The sequence below is a fragment of the Thrips palmi genome, unplaced genomic scaffold (assembly GCF_012932325.1).
Source record: "Thrips palmi isolate BJ-2018 unplaced genomic scaffold, TpBJ-2018v1 HiC_scaffold_8, whole genome shotgun sequence".
Taxonomy (NCBI): Eukaryota; Metazoa; Arthropoda; class Insecta; order Thysanoptera; family Thripidae; genus Thrips; species Thrips palmi.
The window spans coordinates 3632224-3648628 of NW_023144635.1; the positions used below are offsets into that span (position 1 = coordinate 3632224).

The following is a 16405-nucleotide window of genomic DNA, read 5'->3' on the forward strand; positions in this document are numbered from 1 at the left end:
GTCGGGCACCGTGAGCGACGTCACGGTAAGCAGCGGCTTCGGCGGCGCGGCCAGCCTAGCCGAAGCCGAGCCCGCCGACGCCGCGGCGCGGGGCCTCGACGGCCTCGACTCCCGGCCCGAGTCCTCCTCACCTGCGCAGATAGAGAGAGACACGCGGATTAGAGGGCGGTGGAGAGGCCGCCGGAGTTAGGCTGGAGAGGCCGGGGTCACTCTTAGCATGGCGACAAATAACGCCGCGCACGCCGTGCCTCGGCCAGCGCGGTAAATTATAGCCCGGGGCACGGCCAGGGCAGGCAGGGCCGGGCTGGCCGGGCAGCAGCCCCTCCCCTCCCCCTCCCCTCTCCTCCCCGCGCCTCGGCCGCGCAGTCATTTGCCACCGCGACAATAAATTTGGTTGGACGCTCTGCCCTGGCTCGGCGTGGCGGATGGCGTCTAGGCCACGCTGGAGGCGAGGGCGAGGCAAGGGTTGGCGTCCGATGCCAGGCAGGCAGGCAGGCAGGCAGGCAGGCAGGCGCGGCCCTACGTCACACAGCCCGACACCGTCGCCGGCCTGCCTGCCGGGCTCGCTGCCGGCAGCCCCACCTGAAATTAAACTCGCAATCGGAACGCTGCCCTACCTCGAGCAGCCCCGAGCCCCGAGGTCCGCCTGCGCGACGCGCGACGCGCTCGACGGTCTCGACGGCCTCGGCCACGTGATTAACGCGGGATGATTACGCTTGCTCCTCCCTGCTCGGCGTCGCGGCGTCGCCGTCCCCGCCATCGGCCCCGTCAAGTGCAGCACTCACCGTCGTCCTCGCCCTGGCCGTCGCCCTGGCCGTCGCGCGGGCTCATGAGCACGGACAGCAGCGGCAGCAGCCGGGCCCCAAGCTCCCTGCGGACACGGACAAGACCGTGAAGAACCCAAGGCAAGGTGAAATGAGGTGAGCACAGCACGCCGTGTGGCAGTGCGCGGCCGCCACAGCGCCCACAGCGCGGCCGCCGCCTGCGAGTCGGCGATAGGCAGTCCGCTGTGCGCGCGTGTGCGACGGGCCTGCATGCCGCGGTTCGCAGGCGCTCCCCGTCGAGGCCGCCGCCGCCGCTGCACTGCCTCTGCACTTGTTTCACCACTGTCAATACCTGTTCCAGGCGGCAGAACCGACGCCCCCCGGCGCAGCCTCCGCCTCCGCCGCCGTGGTGCGCGCCGACCGCGACGTGCGTCGCAGCGACGCCGTCGTCCCCTTGCCGGCGTGCCGCGCGGGCCGTGGCCGGCCGGGCCTGGCGGCGACACCGGTCCTGGACGGCGCGCTGGACGCGGCACTGGACGCAGCGCTGCGGAAAACAACATCATAAGTCATCCCATTGTGCGGCACGTCGCGAGGCACGTCGCGCGGCACGGACGTCGTAATGGTCACTCCGGGGACATAAATCGCCCAAGCTGATTCTCTTATTTACCCCGCGGCCCGCGGGAGCGGCGAGGCCGCGAGATCTTTTATCCATTTACAAGGTGCTCTGTCCTGCGGGCGTCCCGGGGGCGAGGACGGCCTTCCCGGCGACGAGGCGGCGCGGAGCGCGGAGGCCGTGACGCCACACTTTGCAGCCGGCGTTTCCACCCCTCCTCGCCGCCGAGGAGTGCCACTCAGGCCCTCGACGCCACCAAGGACGCCGAGTTGGCGTCCAAGGACGGCGTCCCGGATAAAGGGTCAAGTGGCGGCCGGGTGACGGATTGGATAACTCGAGGCCTACGGCGCCTCGTCGAGGGTGGGGAGGAAGCCGCCGAACGGCTTCAGGCGCCGCCATGTTTGAAACGCGACGCGCGCGCGACCACGAACGAAGCCAAGGAGGCCGCCGCTAAGGCCCTGCCCGCTTCGCTCAGAGCGACCGCAACCCCCTGGCCTCGGCCGGCGTCCTTGCCGGCGTCCTTGAGGCCGCCCTTCTCAAGACCGCGCACCTGCTTGAAGACGTCCTGGACCCGCCGTGGGCCCCCGAAGCTGCCGACGCCCCGGAGCTGGACGACCTGGAGAGCAAACAACGGAACCGAACTGAGTCAACATGCGCTGTAAAAACGCGCCGAGCCGAAGTTCGCCTATCGCCCGTCGGGACGAAGCGGCCCGGCTCAAGTTTCGAACCTTGTTGGAGAGACTTACGTTGCGCGCGTGCGGTCCGTGTGCGCGCAGCACGCGCGCGGACCGGGCTGCAGTGGGCTGGGGTTCGAGCCCCGTCGGCGGCGGTCCCCGAGCACTGCCTGGCGGACGCTCACCTCGGGCGGGGCGAGCAGCCGCACCGAGGACACGCCGGCCACCCCGGCACCGCCACCGCCGGCCATGGCGGCCAGCGCCTGCTGCTCCGAGCCGCCGCGACGCAGACGCACGAGGCCGAGACGAGTGGGCACCACGACGGCGTCCTGCCGCCTGGACACGGAGGTCGAATTTCAGTTCAACTACCAAATACTTTCCTACCCTCAAAGGCTGATGTGCCACACCTTCCCGCTTACGTGAGCGTATTGCGGTGCAGGCGGAGTCCCAGCGGCGCGGTCAGCACGCTGTCCATGGTCAGGGCCTTAGGGGCGTCCTCGGCGGTGCTTTCGGACCTGCAAACATAACCAGTTAGGCCGGGGCGCTCGGTGGGGCCCTCGGTGGAGCCCTCGGTGGGGCCCTTCATGAGGCCCATCACGCCCTCGGAGCCCATTGCCGTCCTCGGGGCTTAGGCCGCGGGCAAGCGGCAAAGCCCTTTAAAAAGAAAAAGACCAGTCTGGCTGGGGTCTCCCCGCCGCGCCCCGCCCCGCCCTGCCCTGGGGGCCGTTTGCCGCCAGCCGGGACGGCGTGGAGCGGGGCGGGGCGGGGCGGGGCGGGGCAGGGCGCGCCAACCTGTTGCGATATATACAACGGGCAGCGCGGCCCGAGTGGTAGGCTCGTCGATCCGAGCGGCGCGGCTGGGTATGACTGGCAGGCGACAGGGGACCTCCCGGCACGGCACGGCACGGCACGGCACGGCGTGGCACGGCGCGCCCCGCCCAGCCAGCTGGTGAGTTGGGGGTGGCACTCGCACACACAGCCCGGCCCAGGCAGGGCGGCAGGGCGGCAGGGCACAGCCCCCGGGGAGGGCAGCCCGCCTGCTCCAACTTTTTCCCTGGTGCGGCCAGAAATTAAATAAAAAGTTGCCGCTCGCGTCACGGCCGCCACGGCCACCCCCCGCGCCAGCGCCGCCGCGATGACGCGTCGTCTGGCTCACCCCGCCCCGCCCCGCCCCGCCCCGCCCCGCCCCACCCCGCCCCGCCCCGCCCCGGACGTCAACGAAATAATAAAGTAACGGCGCGGCTTGCGTGCGTCGTGGCGTGCGTCCCGGTGCGTCCCGCGGCGCTCGGAGCGTCGCATTACCCCTCACCCCCGTCCCCCACCCCCACCCCCCGCGTGCACCTAGCTTTGTATTGGCGCTTCCGGCTGCAATTTACGACGGAGGCAGCGAAGGCAGCGAAGGCCACCGCCGGGGTCCGGCGCGGCCGGGGGCGCGGCAGGGCACAAAGGAGGTATTGGTGCCTGGAGAATTCCTGGGCGCATCCCTATAACGCGCTTCCCCCTCCCCGACCCCGCCACGCCGAGCCGCCCCCCGCAGAGGAGCTCTCGCCCCTCTGATCGAAGGCAATTTTCGCCCCCGCGGCAAACGGTGGGCAGACAATGGTCGCCACCTTGCACCTGCCCGCACCTGCCCCGCAAGGCCAAGAAGGCGATAGTACGCCCCTTCACCGGCCCAACGGGCCCAACCCCTGCAGTGCTGGCGCTAGCACGCCGGCCAGCCAGGCAGCCAGGCAGCCAGCTCCTGCACTGCGTGGAGAAACCATTAGAGGCTGCGGTCTGGGGCGGCCGGGCTGTCGTGTTCCCTGTTCCCCGTTCCACGCATCGCGCTGGTCGTGTGCTGGCGTGCTGCACTCTGGAATGCAGCACAACGCCCGGAATGCAGGAGAGTACTGCAACGCGCTGCCGCTCGCTGCGAATCAAGTATGGGCATGCGATCGACGAACTGGCGGCGGACAGCGCGCGTAGAGGCGCGCGGCCCAGTTATGCCGGCAGGCTGATTCCACACAGCGCTACGTCACTCTGTCTCTCTCGCACTCCCGTGAGGCTTCCCTTCGGTGCGAGAGAGACAGAGCGAGCAAAGCACTGCTTGGAATTCGTCTGGCGGCGCGCGCCTTTCGTGCGAAGCCGCGCGTGCAGGCGCAGGCACTCCGGCACCTGCCTGGCTGCATACCTGCAGCACCACCCAGACGGCGGACCGGCCATCCCATCCTCACTCGCCTACCCTTTACCCGTCCGAAATTTTTGCAGCCATTGCTGCAACTTGCCGCGGTGCTTCCACCATCACTCTGCCACTTGCCACGCTCACCCCGTCCTCTCCGCACCGCTCCGCCCCGCACACATACCCGCGACCCGGCCGGCCGGGCGTGGCGGCGTGGCCGGGCCGCCTCCAGGGTGTGTTGTAGCGAAGCGCTAATCTGGCCTCCCTCCCCGCCGCCCCGCCCCGCACCCCTTCCTTCCTGGACTCGGCCATAAAACACGTCCCCTCAGCCCACGGCGGCGCCGCGCCGCCCCGCGCCGCCCCGCGCCAGCGCTGCAAACACCGAAAAGCAGTAATTATGAGGCATAATTTCCTGCGCCTGATTTATAATTGTGGCAGATTTGTATTATATTTAAGTCTGGTGAAAGGGTTGCCAGGATGTGCGCCCAGGTTATGGCGCTGCGTGGCGGGCCGGGGTAGGGGCGGGGTAGGGGCGGCGCGCGGAGGGGAGGGGGTAGTTTGAAAAGGGCCTGCCCCGCTCGCTGTTTGCAACGTCGGCGATGTCGTCGCGGGGCGAGGGGAGGGCGAGGGGAGGGCGAGGGGAGGGGATCTCCTTTCTCAAATTGAAACAGGCCTTTTAAAACTCCCGCGGCGCTGCGCGGCGCTGCACGGCGCGCGGCGGCGATGCCGTGTGCGATCCCCTCCTCGGTGTCATGGTGTGTTAACAAGTCATAGAGTAACTAAATGGGCTGCCGTTGGCGGCACGGCGCGGCGCAGTAAAAGAGGAAAGAGGCGCCCCCGGCGGCGCAACTGCGTGGCCCCGCGACGCTCCCACGCCCCGGCGCGGCACCGGGCCACGCAGCCACGCCCCGCCAGCGGGGCCAGTTAGGCAACCCACCGTCGTGCACCGCACTCTTTTCGCAACCTCTGGTTCGTCCTCCGTTCGGCAGTCCGTGCAAGTGGCGCTGGCGCAGACGGCCCAGCCGTCCGGGCCCGATTAATCTTTCACCAGCCGTCCAGTCTCCAGTCCGGCCCGGCCGAGGATTGCCCTGCGGCCGCCACTCGCACGAGGCTTCCGGAGGCAGGCGAGGACGGCGTCGAGGGGTGCTCTGGCCGCGTGCAGTGGCTCCGAGCCCCGCAACCGAACGCACGCGTGGAAACTTTATTGTGTTTTAATGTCGGGGCCTTGGTGCAGGTGGGGATGGGGAGGGGGTGAAATATATGTACGTTGGCAAGAAAGGCAGCCTTACACAACTCAATTTCACCAAAGAAACAACATCCTCGCGGGGAGTCGAACCCAGAACCCCGAATCTGAACCGAACCCGGGAAGGATACCCTGCCGACCGCAGCACGATGCATACAGTATCGCGAACCCACCGCGCTGAGCCGCGCAGCCGTTCTCACTCGTGTGGGGGTTGGCGTGGAGAGCCAAAAATAGTTTAAGTGGCGGTCGCGGCCTTGCCAGGACGAACCGCGTACCCGCCGAAATACCAGGCCGGGGAACCGGAGGGCCCGGCCCCGCAGGCCCCGCCCGGGCCTGTAGGGTTCGCCGGCTCGACGGCACGGCTGCGCTGCGCCCGCTGCGCCGCGGCCCGCGCGAGGCGAGGTCACGTGCTCGCTGTTCGCGTGACCGGCACGCTCTGCTTCGCCTGCTCGCCTGCTTTCGGCCTCCAAGTGCCGCGCGCCACCCGCTGGGAATCCGCAGTCTTTTTCATCGCTCTGTCTCGCTCGCACTCATGGGGCGTCCCGCAGAGGTGCGAGAGAGACAGAGCGACGGGAAGGACTCTCGGAATCAGCGTGCTGGGGGGCGTCTTTTCAGCGCGATGAGTGAATCCCTGCAATCTGGCGACTGCCGCCCCGCGAGCTGCGGGGGCCAGAGGTCAACAAGAAGGCCAACAAGCCAGCGCGGCACGGCGTTGCTTTTCGACAACTGTCCGATAAGGACAGCGAACGCGGAAGGTGGCCGTCAACCGCCAGAGCGGCTGGGACGAGGAAGTCCGACGGCCAGCCTCCTCCAAGACGGGGGCAGCGGGCCAGGAGGTCGTGCAACCCGTCAAGCAGGCCGGCAGGCACTCGGCACGCGATGGCCGACAGGCAGACAGGCAGGCAGGCAGGCAGCAAGCCTACGGTGCATTCAAGGAGCTGTCGCGGCCGAGGCCCCGCAGCAGGCCGTTAGCGGCACCGTGCGCCCTGGCGGCTGACTCGCTGAACAAGTAGCGCTCGTCTCCCCAGTCGCCCCGGGAGGGTGCGAGAGAGACGGGGCGGCCGTAATGCCGGGGTCCTTCAATCACCGCCAAGGTGGCAGGGCGGCAGGGCGGCATCGACCAGTGCCAGTCGGCCAGTGCCCAATGAACGACACACTGCCTATTCGCAGAGGTGCTCGTTGGGACTCCACGTCGTCACCATTGTGTGTCGCTTCGATCGGCGGCGCGCCGCGTCGCCCGCGTCGGCCGCGTCCCGAGCACGTCAGAGGTGATGCATGGCCAGCGGCAGGCCAGGCCGCCTAGCCCGCCCCGCCCGCGAGTACTATCATCGGTGGTGAAAAAAAGAAACCCGCGACAAAAAAATTTATTCATGGGGTATTAGACTTTGCATGGGATTACTTCTGGCCCTGGCTGCCTGGGACTTTACACGGTTTCTAATGCTTCTACACATGGTACGAATTCGATTGTTTCAACGTTCAAAAAAGTTTTGAAAACCTCTATCACTACGCACACCGCATTGGGTGCAACAATACATGTGAAAGTGTCTCGGTGTATGGGTGAACGTCAGAAGAAGGCACCCATTGCACTCAAGAAACTTTCAAAGCATTTCAACTCTGTGATTCAACACACTCAACTACATACGGTGTGCAAATGCCGACTCACCAGGACTGACGCGCGCGCGATCGCCGGCAAGCTCATTTACCCCGCCATGCAGGTAGTGGACATGACGGAGAATCTGACGGCGTGCTGCTGTCTGACGGCGTGCTGCTGCCTGACGGCGTGCTGCTGCCTGACGGCGTGCTGCTGACTGACGGCGTGCTGCTGCCTGACGGCGTGCTGCTGCCTGACGGCGTGCTGCTGCCTGACGGCGTGCTGCTGCCTGACGGCGTGCTGCTGCCTGACGGCGTGCTGCTGCCTGACGGCGTGCTGCTGCCTGACGGCGTGCTGCTGCCTGACGGCGTGCTGCTGCCTGACGGCGTGCTGCTGCCTGACGGCGTGCTGCTGCCTGACGGCGTGCTGCTGCCTGACGGCGTGCTGCTGCCTGACGGCGTGCTGCTGACTGACGGCGTGCTGCTGCTTGACGCCGCCGACGTGGGCCGCGCCTCATCAGCCGTTATGTACTAACAGGCGAGCGACTCGCTGGCGGCGAGGGCCCGGCGCGGGGGGCGGCGCGGGGGGCGGCGAACGACAGGGGTAGCAGGCAGGCACCGCCGCGCCCCGCCGCCCCCCGGCACCCCCGCTGCACCTGCCTAACCCTGCGCCCCGGCCCACCCCGTCGTGGTGCTGGCGGGTCGGGGCACCTCTACCGGAAACACCTCTAAATCCGAGCAGACCAGAGCGTACATCAACGCCAGTTTATCTCTAAAACAAAGACATACACGTCGGAAATACATCTAATTCGCAATATCCGTCAACACTTGAGGTGCGAGGAAAAATAATTATAAATAATAGATAAAGGGTCTTTTCAAAAGTAGCGTCGCGGGATGGGCTTGGTGCCTGCCCCATCCCTCTTCCCCATTTCCCCGTCAAGTGGTTCAATTTTTAAAATCAATTTTTAACCAAATTTAAAATAGAATGGCGTATAGGACCCTCTAGTGTGACGACTGTAGAATTTCCAGTGGAGGTACACGAGGCGAGCCACCCGGCTCGGCCCGGCCCGGCAGGCCTGCCGAGAGACTTTGAAAGCCGCGCCGGAGCCCAAAGCCTCGCCAAAGACTCGCCGTCAAGCTCCTCCGCAAACTGCCTGAGTCCTGACAAGTGCTCACCACACGCTCGGCACGCTGCACGTCCCGCCCCGCCTGCATGTCCGCCGACTTGGCCAAGTTTGTGCTTCCGGACTGCCGAGGCGCTGAGCCGCGCCGCGCCCAGCCGGCTGCACTACGAGCTGTACTATCGATTCGCTCTTTTGGCGCAACCAGTTGGCGCTTGAAGCGCTTTAAAACGTCGCCGACGTCGTGGCGTCCGTGCCGCGTCATGCAGCGTCATGCCCCGGCGACCTCGAATCGTGACAGCCAGCCCAGGCAGCACCGCGTCAACGAAATCCTCGGTACCCGCGGCAGTGAGGCACCGACTTCCCCGCGGGAAATTCGGTTTCTTTTACTCGTACACGTGCGATTTCCGCAGGTTGCTCCGTGCGCTTCTATTCCCGCGGCGGAAGACACACTGCGCCTAACTTCAAGGATTGAGGAATGATCGCCCTGATTGTTGTTATTCTCCCTCGGCCCATAACGCGCGGACAGATAACGAAACGGGGGCGGAAACACTGCCTGCGCCGCCCTGCGCCCTCCGCCCCGCTTTTCCCCGAATTTGTGGCCGCGCTGCTCGGCGCTGCTCGGCGCTGCTCCACCCGCGTTATCGCGTCGAGACGAACCAGAGCATCAGAGTCAGGGAGCGGCCGCATCTGCCGCAATTAGCACGGCAACAGCACGCGGCAGTGCGATGCACCGGAAAGGGAACCGGAGCGAGGGAAAAAATGCCACGGTAGCAGCAACTTTACAGCAACTACGCCGTGAGCAAAGCGTCCGTCTGCGCAGAGTTTTGTGGAAAATGAAGGGCACGCTGGGTGTCGAGCCCACTGGATGGCATCTCAGATGGTCAGTGCGTCACACAGGTAACAACGCGAGCAACGGTTTTCAACCACACCGCTCTGATGGCCTCGAACCGTTCCACAAAAGACAGCAAGTCGAAAAAAAAATTTGAGATGCCGGTATTTGAACACCGCACAGTGTGGTTGAAAACCGTGACTTCAGCCATCCATCAGCGTGTGCCGTGGTGGTCTAGGGAGTAGAGGCGTCGCTTCCTCGTGCTGGGGTCGGCGGCTCGACTCCCCGAACTTCTTGCGAAATTTTGACCGGGTCGGTCCATTTCTGTCGCTTCAAGAACGCACCTCACGCCACTCCACTCATCATGGGCCGTGGTGGCTGAGCGGCAAAAGGCGTGCGGTCCCGGTGGTGGAGTTCTGGGATCGAATCCCATCTCTTCGTTACATTTTTCGACTGGCTTCCTCCCACTGCAACTCAAACCCGTCGTCCAACACGCGGCCAGACGTACAAGCTTGATAGCGTAGTGGTCAGAGTCACATTCACCAGGCCACTCCGCTGGTGTGACTAAAAAGCAATCTGCCAACGGGAAGGGAAGGCCCCACGCCCAAAATACCTCGCGTTGTGTGGCGTCTGTTCTTCTTTTCATTCCTCGTTCCGTTGCGCAAGCTGCGCCCTTGGGGCGGCAAAGTGAATGCCCTGCGGCTACCTGCGGCCGGTGGCGCCGGCCGTGGGGATGGAGTATCACCTTGAACTGCCGCCCCGCGCAGAACCACGCCAGCCCCGCCGCCACCGCTAGCCCCGGCATCCCTCTCACTTCCGGTGCCCCCCTCCCCCGGCGTAACTTCCTCGACGCGGTGCGCGATACGTTATACCGGGTGGAGGCCGCGTGCCCCGTGGGGAAGGAGGGCCACGGCCAGCCGTCAGTCTGTCTCTCTCACACTCGGGACGCTCCATCAGTGCGAGAGAGAGGCCTCATACTCGGAATCAGCCGGCTGCCCCGGCAGGGGGTCGTTAAAGTTTGAATCTCGCGCCAATTTTGGCGGCGGGGCGGCTGAGGCGGTGACACGGAGAAGGCCAGCTCCACCGTGACGGCCTCGACGGCGTGCGGGGTGCGGGGGCGGTGGGGCGCGCGCCGCATCTGACGTGCAGCCTGCCAGCAAAGGCCCCGCTCGGCCCCAGTCCGGGTTTCTGGTCCATCTTCGGCGAAACCCGGCCGGGTTTCTGGTCCGTCTCCGGCCATCCACCGCCTTCCCGCCCCCGGCGGGCCGCCGTCCGCCGCCAGTGCGGCTTTTCAATCTCACGGCGAGGCATTAAACTCGTCCTCCGCTGGGGTGGGGTGGGGGCGGGGGCGCCAGTCGGTCCAGGCCGTATGTGCAATGGCTGGGGCGGCGGGAGGGGGCCCAATAACCCAGAGGGGCTTACGTTGTGTTCGGTAGGAACCTCATGTCGTCAAACGCAGCCGTAAAACAAGGGCTGGCAAACTGCAGGCCGGCCTGGTCCTGCCAGGCCCTACGGGAGCCCTCGAGCCCTCCGTGGGGCCGTGGGGCGTGGCGCGGCGTGCGGTCGCTGGAGCCCTATAGCTCGCAAGACGAGGCTGGGAACGGGGAACGCGTAGGGCTGGTAGGGCGCAAGGATCGGGAAGGGCCGCCGCCGTGCCGCCAGGCCGCCACGCTGCACACTGATTCCGGGAGTCGTTTTCGTCGCCCTGTCCCTCTCGCACTCACGGGGTGTTCCGTATAGGCGCGAGAGGGACAGAGTGAGACCGACTCTCGAAATCAGTCTGCTTCAGCTACCCCTGCTACGCGCCGCGAGGGTGGAGGGAGGCGCACTGGGAGAGCCCGGCGGGGATCTGCGGCACTTCGACGCCGTGGTGCATGATCCGGGACGGCCGGGACACAGAGACCAGCACAGCCGCGGTGACCGGGGTTCGAATACCAAAGTCAAATACCGATCCCGGCGGAAAGATTGTTTCTTTTTGGCCCTCCCCGGCCCTGGCACCCCCGCGCGGTGAGTTGGCCACGCTGGCCTCCACCCCCGGCGGCGAGGCGGCGAGGGCGCGATCCAGGTCAGTGGTGCGTTCGTTGCCTTGCGTCCCTTGGCGTCCATGGCGTCGCCCCATCCCCGACGGCCTGGTGGCGTGCACCCGATGCACGCGCGTGCGTGCGTGCGCTCGGGGGCGCTGCAAGTGATATCAGCCTTCCCCGCGCCGGCCCTGGCGGCGTGACGGGGATGCGTATTTCACGGCGGGCTGCTGGCGCTGCTGGCACTGGCTGGCATGCATCGGTCGTGTCAGGCAGTCAGGCCGTCGGAAAGGTGCCGCAGTGCTGTGGCGGGGTGGCTCCGTGGCGGTCTTGGGGCGCCGCGCGCCGCGGTCCGGGATTTGCTCGGTTTCGTCGCTGCTCATACAGGGTGCCAGCACTGAATTGGAAAATTCATATCTTTGAACACTCGGATACGAGATGGATTGGCTAGGCCCGCGCGGCCGTGCTGAGGGACTTGTCCGAGGCCGTGGGGCGTAAGACGCGCTGCAGGCCTCGGCCCGAGCCTCGGCCTGACGGGACGGCAGCGGCAGCCGCTTTGTATTGTTCCCCGCAGACACCTCGTCTTGCCTGGTCTTGCCGGGTCTTCCCTTCTGGCGAGCTAGGCGGGGCGGCCGGCCGGCCGGGGAGTGCTGGGACGGCTTGGACGGCTTGGACGGGGCCCTACTCGTGACGTTGTCCGATTCGGTGCGCTCCGGTGCGCTGCGGAGCGGACACAGCAGGAGGGGCACATAGTCGAGTAGTCTTGAATGGGGCAGCCATGCAAGGCCCGGTCCGGCCCGGTCCGGCACGGCCAGGCTTGGCCAGGCACGGCCCGCCGCGCGTTCACGCCGTCCACACATTCGCAGATAAATCCTCGCGCGACGCGATTTCGGTTTGCGCGACTTTACGACTTGTGTTCAACACGCGCTCGGCGTTGGGTCTTTGCTCTTTTGCGAGGAACGAATAACACGCGGAGAAGACTAAGGTGCAATCCACGACGCGTTTGGCGCAAGGATTCGGAATGGAGTCTCTGTTTGACCAAAACATGCATGTTTTAGGGCAGAGATCCATGGATCCATTTTTCCGCCAAATGCAGTTCCACAGCTCGAGACCACTTTTCTGCCAAATCCCTCTCTCCGGACATTTTTAAAAAGATAAAATTTGGCGCTTGTTGGCTCCTTGCAATGAGTTTGCCGACAGGAGAGCAAATGCCCTTAACTCGCCCTTTTGCCTCCGATCAATCAAGGGCCGCCAGGGCGCCGCCGTAGGGCCGGAAGCGAGAGCGCGCCGAGCTCAAGCGCAGCTCAAGGGCTGAAGGGCTGAAGGTCTGAGGCGGCGGAGCGAGACCGGGCTGAAGGCTGAGCGCCGCAGTCGTCGCTCTGTCTCTCTCGCACCTTTGCGGGGCGCCCCGTGAGTGCGAGAGAGACAGAGCGTCAGCCCGCTGGAGGGCCGGATGGCCGCGTCAGAGAACACATGCAAGGCCGAGCTCGGCTTGTTATCCGAGGAGCGAGCCGCGTCTTGGAGAAGTCCGTCAGGAAGTACGTCAAGGGTGCCGGGGGAAGAGTGTCGGGAAGCGTCGTGATGAACGGGCAGAAGATTGCTTTTGCAGGTAGAGCTAGAGCTAACGGAGTGGATAACGCGTGTGATTGTGGTTCGGCTTGACAGCTCGGTGAGTCCATCACCACTCGGGCCTGTCCATGTGCAGTGCATTGCGACGTGTATGCGACGTGCGGCGTGCAGCGCTACTGATTCTAGCTAGACTGATTCCGGGTGTCGTTTACGTAGCTCATGCGCCAGGTGCGAGAGAGGGAGACCGATGGAAACGACACTCGGAATCAGTCCTCTGGATGGCAGTCCGTACCAGGACTCGGCGCGGGCTGCAGCCCATGGGCTGGTGCTGGGCCCCACCGAGGGCCCCACCGAGGGCCCCACCGAGGGCCCCACCGAGGGCCCCACCGAGGGCCCCACCGAGGGCCCCCACGCACGGCCCGCCTCGTCCCGGGAGTCCATGGCGTCGGCGTCGGCGTGAGCGTCGGGGTGCCGCCGGGCCGTCAAGGTGTCTTCCGGTTTCTTTCCGTGCTGCTACCGGCGAGGGAAGGCCGGGAACACTGGAAGGCCTTCGCCGGGCCAACGCCGCGCCGAAGCGAGCGGGCGCGGGAGGGGGAAAGGAGGAAAAGGGGAAAGGGGCGGCGGCAGTGCCACCTTGACTCAATCAGAGCACCGGCCTCTGTGTGCTCGACGCGCGCCCGGACAGGCGGACATGCCGGACAGTGCCGGACATGCCGGACATGCCGGACACCCTTCCACAATCGCCTTATTAAACCTGCCTTCGCGCAGCACCCTTCCTGGTGAACGCTCGCCACCCCCGCTCAACGCCACACCCCCGCCCCCCAACCCCCGCCGCCCCCGCGGCGGTACCCGTCCGACGGTACCCAGCCAGGCGTGGCGGAGCGGCGGTGTGCCCTCCACCGCTGCCAGCGCTCAGCTCTGCTATTGATTCCTTGAAGGCGGTCCGGTCCACCCTCTGCAAATTGCGTGCAAGTCTGTGTGTGTGTGTGTGTGTCTGTGTGTGTGTGTGTGTGCGTCCGCGCTTGCGTGAGAGGGAGAGCACAGAAGAGGAAGGAGAGAGGGGCCGCCCGTGTGCGACTCGGCTCGCTCCGCACTACATGTCTCATGCGATGGCTTTCGTCTATATAGAGCACGTTGGCCGCTCATTCGCGCATAGGGAGGGTCCTGGGGGTGGGCGGCAGCGCGGCAGCGCGACAGGAGGAACTAGCAGGATAAACAGGCGGCCCGGACACGTCCAGGCCCTCCCCGCCCCGCCCCGCCCCGCCCCGCCCCGCCCCGCCCCGCCCCGCGTCCTCCAACTAAAGTGCGCCGCAGCCCCTCCCCGCGTCTCCCCAGCCTTGGTTGGTCCAGCCCTTCCCTTGCTTGCCAAAGCTGCTTCTCTCTCTGTCTCTCCTTGTTCCTCCTTCTCCCTCGTTCTCCTCTCTCCCTCATCTCACATCTTGTTAGTTAGGCCCCCCACCCCCACCCCCGCCAATCCTAACATCGGCTCCATCGGCATTAAACAAGCAGAATGACAATGAAGTCCGGGCGGGGCCGGGCGGGGCCGGGGCCAGGCGGACTAGCAGCGCCAGCAGCGCTACCAGCTCGACGTCGACGTCAACCCTGCCGCCTGGACCGTCCTGCAGACTGATTCCGAGAGTCATTTCCGTCGCTCTGTCTCTCTCGCACCTCACCCTATGAGTGCGAGAGAGACAGGGTGACAAAAGAGACCCTCGGAATCGGCCTGCTGGCCCTACACTGGCCCCAGTGCTTGTCTTGCTCTCCTCCGTCTTGCTCTCCACGGCGGCCGCAAGCGCCACCGGACGGTGCGCCCCGCCCGGCCTCCGCAGGCCTCCGCAGGCCGCAGCTCGGTCGTTAAGATTGCAAATCCGTTTCCTGTCAGCCTCGCGGCCTCGCGGACCTGCCGGTTCGCGATGCCTCGTGACGCCGCGCGCGGCCTGCCGAACGAACGGACGGGCGAACGGACGGGCGAACGGACGGACAAGCAGGCGGACAGACAGGCGGAACGGACAGACGCAAATCGTGGAGGTGGTCGACGACACCTTGCCGTCGCTCCGGACTCTGGACGCCTTCCCCGCTGGGAAAGGGCGCATTTGGTACACGTCGGGTAGAGTGGGGGAGGGTGGGGGAGGGTGGGGGAGGGTGGGGGAGGGTGGGGGAGGGGGCTGCTTGGGAGAGTCCCTTCATGTATTCAGCTGTGGGGAGAGCCACGCCAAACATCCCGCACCACCTCCTTACCCCTGTCACCTCGCCTCAACTGCGACTGCTAAGCGAGTCCCTGGCCGGCCGCGGACCGTGTTCGGATGCTGTTCTGTTCGGCGGCCACCGAGTTACGCACCAAAATCCGAAACTCTCCCCGCGCGTGCCACCAGCCAATTAAGTGTCGCGGGGCGGGGCTGGGTGGGCCGGGGCTTGGAAATGCAGATGCAGGCCTAAAGCCAGCCATTCCAGCCCCTCGGCCGGATCCAACGACACGGCGGGGAGCTAGGGGCGAGCGACCTTCCTGGATGGTCCGGCAGAGACGGTCCCAAGCTCTTCGTCATCCGCAGCGCCACTAGTCGCGGCCGCGCACCGCGACGCCGATGTGGAGCGCGATCAAAATGGAGATCCGATTTGCGGCGCAAATCGGAAAACACAATTTGGGCGTTAATTTGCGACCGGACGGCTGGAAGCGCGAAGCGCGGCCAAGCCGAGGGCCAAGCCGAGGGCCAAGCAGCCCCGGTCGGCCGGCCGAGGCATTTACATACGCTAGCAGTACACCTCCCCGCCGCGCGCCGCCACGCCCTGACACTGACGTAGGCACAAAGTCTCGAACGGACAGGAGAGGAGATGGGATGGGATGGCCTGCAGAGGGGCGGGGCGGGGGCGGCGGGGAAGGCCACGAGGAGGGGGCATAGTTGATCTGACATCTCAGAAATGTGGTCCACGTGGTAGGTGCGGTAAGGGAAAGGGGGAGGGGAGGCCTGCCCGCCACCCCAACGGCCCCGCCACGCCCCGCCACGCCCCGCCACGGCCCCGCCACGCCCCGCCACGGCCCCGCCACGCCCCGCCACGCCCCGCCACGGCCCCGCAGCCCCCCTCCCGCTGGCGTGGCGGCGTGGGCTGGCCCAGGGCTGGCCTGGAGCGGGAGGTCACCCCTTTGTCCCAATCGCCATTTCGGCTCGGCCACGCCGCCACGCCACGCCGCGGGGCCACGGCGCCGCGCCACGGCAACGCCACGGCCGGCGGGCAGGGCATGGCGGAGCGCGGGGAAGCGCTTCTCGCGCGTAATCTCGCACAGGTGTGGCCGATTCCCCGCATCACTATCGGCCCAGGCTTTTCCTGCACTCGCAGTGAAATTTTATTTTTCAAAAGAAATGCTGCTTGTCAATACCGAAACAGTTTGGCCCTTTCGTTTATTGGGCCTTTTGATTATTTTAGTGGTTAAAAGTTAAAAAAAAAAACGCTTTATAAAAGTATCGCAAAGGGACCCGCTGGCGGTCTATTTTAGAAAAGGCTTATATTTTCTGGTCTGCAGCAAAAATGTGATTTTAGAAGAAATATAGCCGAAATACATCACCGAGCCTCACAAAAGCGTCACATTGTGTTCGAAATCCATCATAGAGCCATTCAAGACGTCACCAGGGCGTCGCAGTCACGTCACAGTCACGTCACAGTCACGTCACAGTCACGTCACAGTCACGTCACAGTCACGTCACAGTCACGTCACAGTCACGTCGCAGTCACGTCACAGTCACGTCACAGTCACGTCGCAGTCATGTCACAGTCACGTCACAGTCACGTCGCAGTCACGTCACAGTCCGTTCAAAGGGCATCATCA

At 65.6% G+C, this 16405-nt stretch overlaps 1 long non-coding RNA gene across 1 annotated transcript; it reads right to left on the reverse strand.

The window, feature by feature from the left end:
- Positions 1–2313: 2313 nt before the first annotated feature.
- LOC117653876 lies at positions 2314–7242 on the reverse strand. The gene is made up of 3 exons (XR_004588266.1): positions 7116–7242; positions 2471–2566; positions 2314–2387 (listed from the first exon to the last, which is right to left on the reverse strand). It is a non-coding gene; the product is annotated as an uncharacterized LOC117653876 (long non-coding RNA).
- Between the last annotated feature and the right edge of the window lie 9163 nt (positions 7243–16405).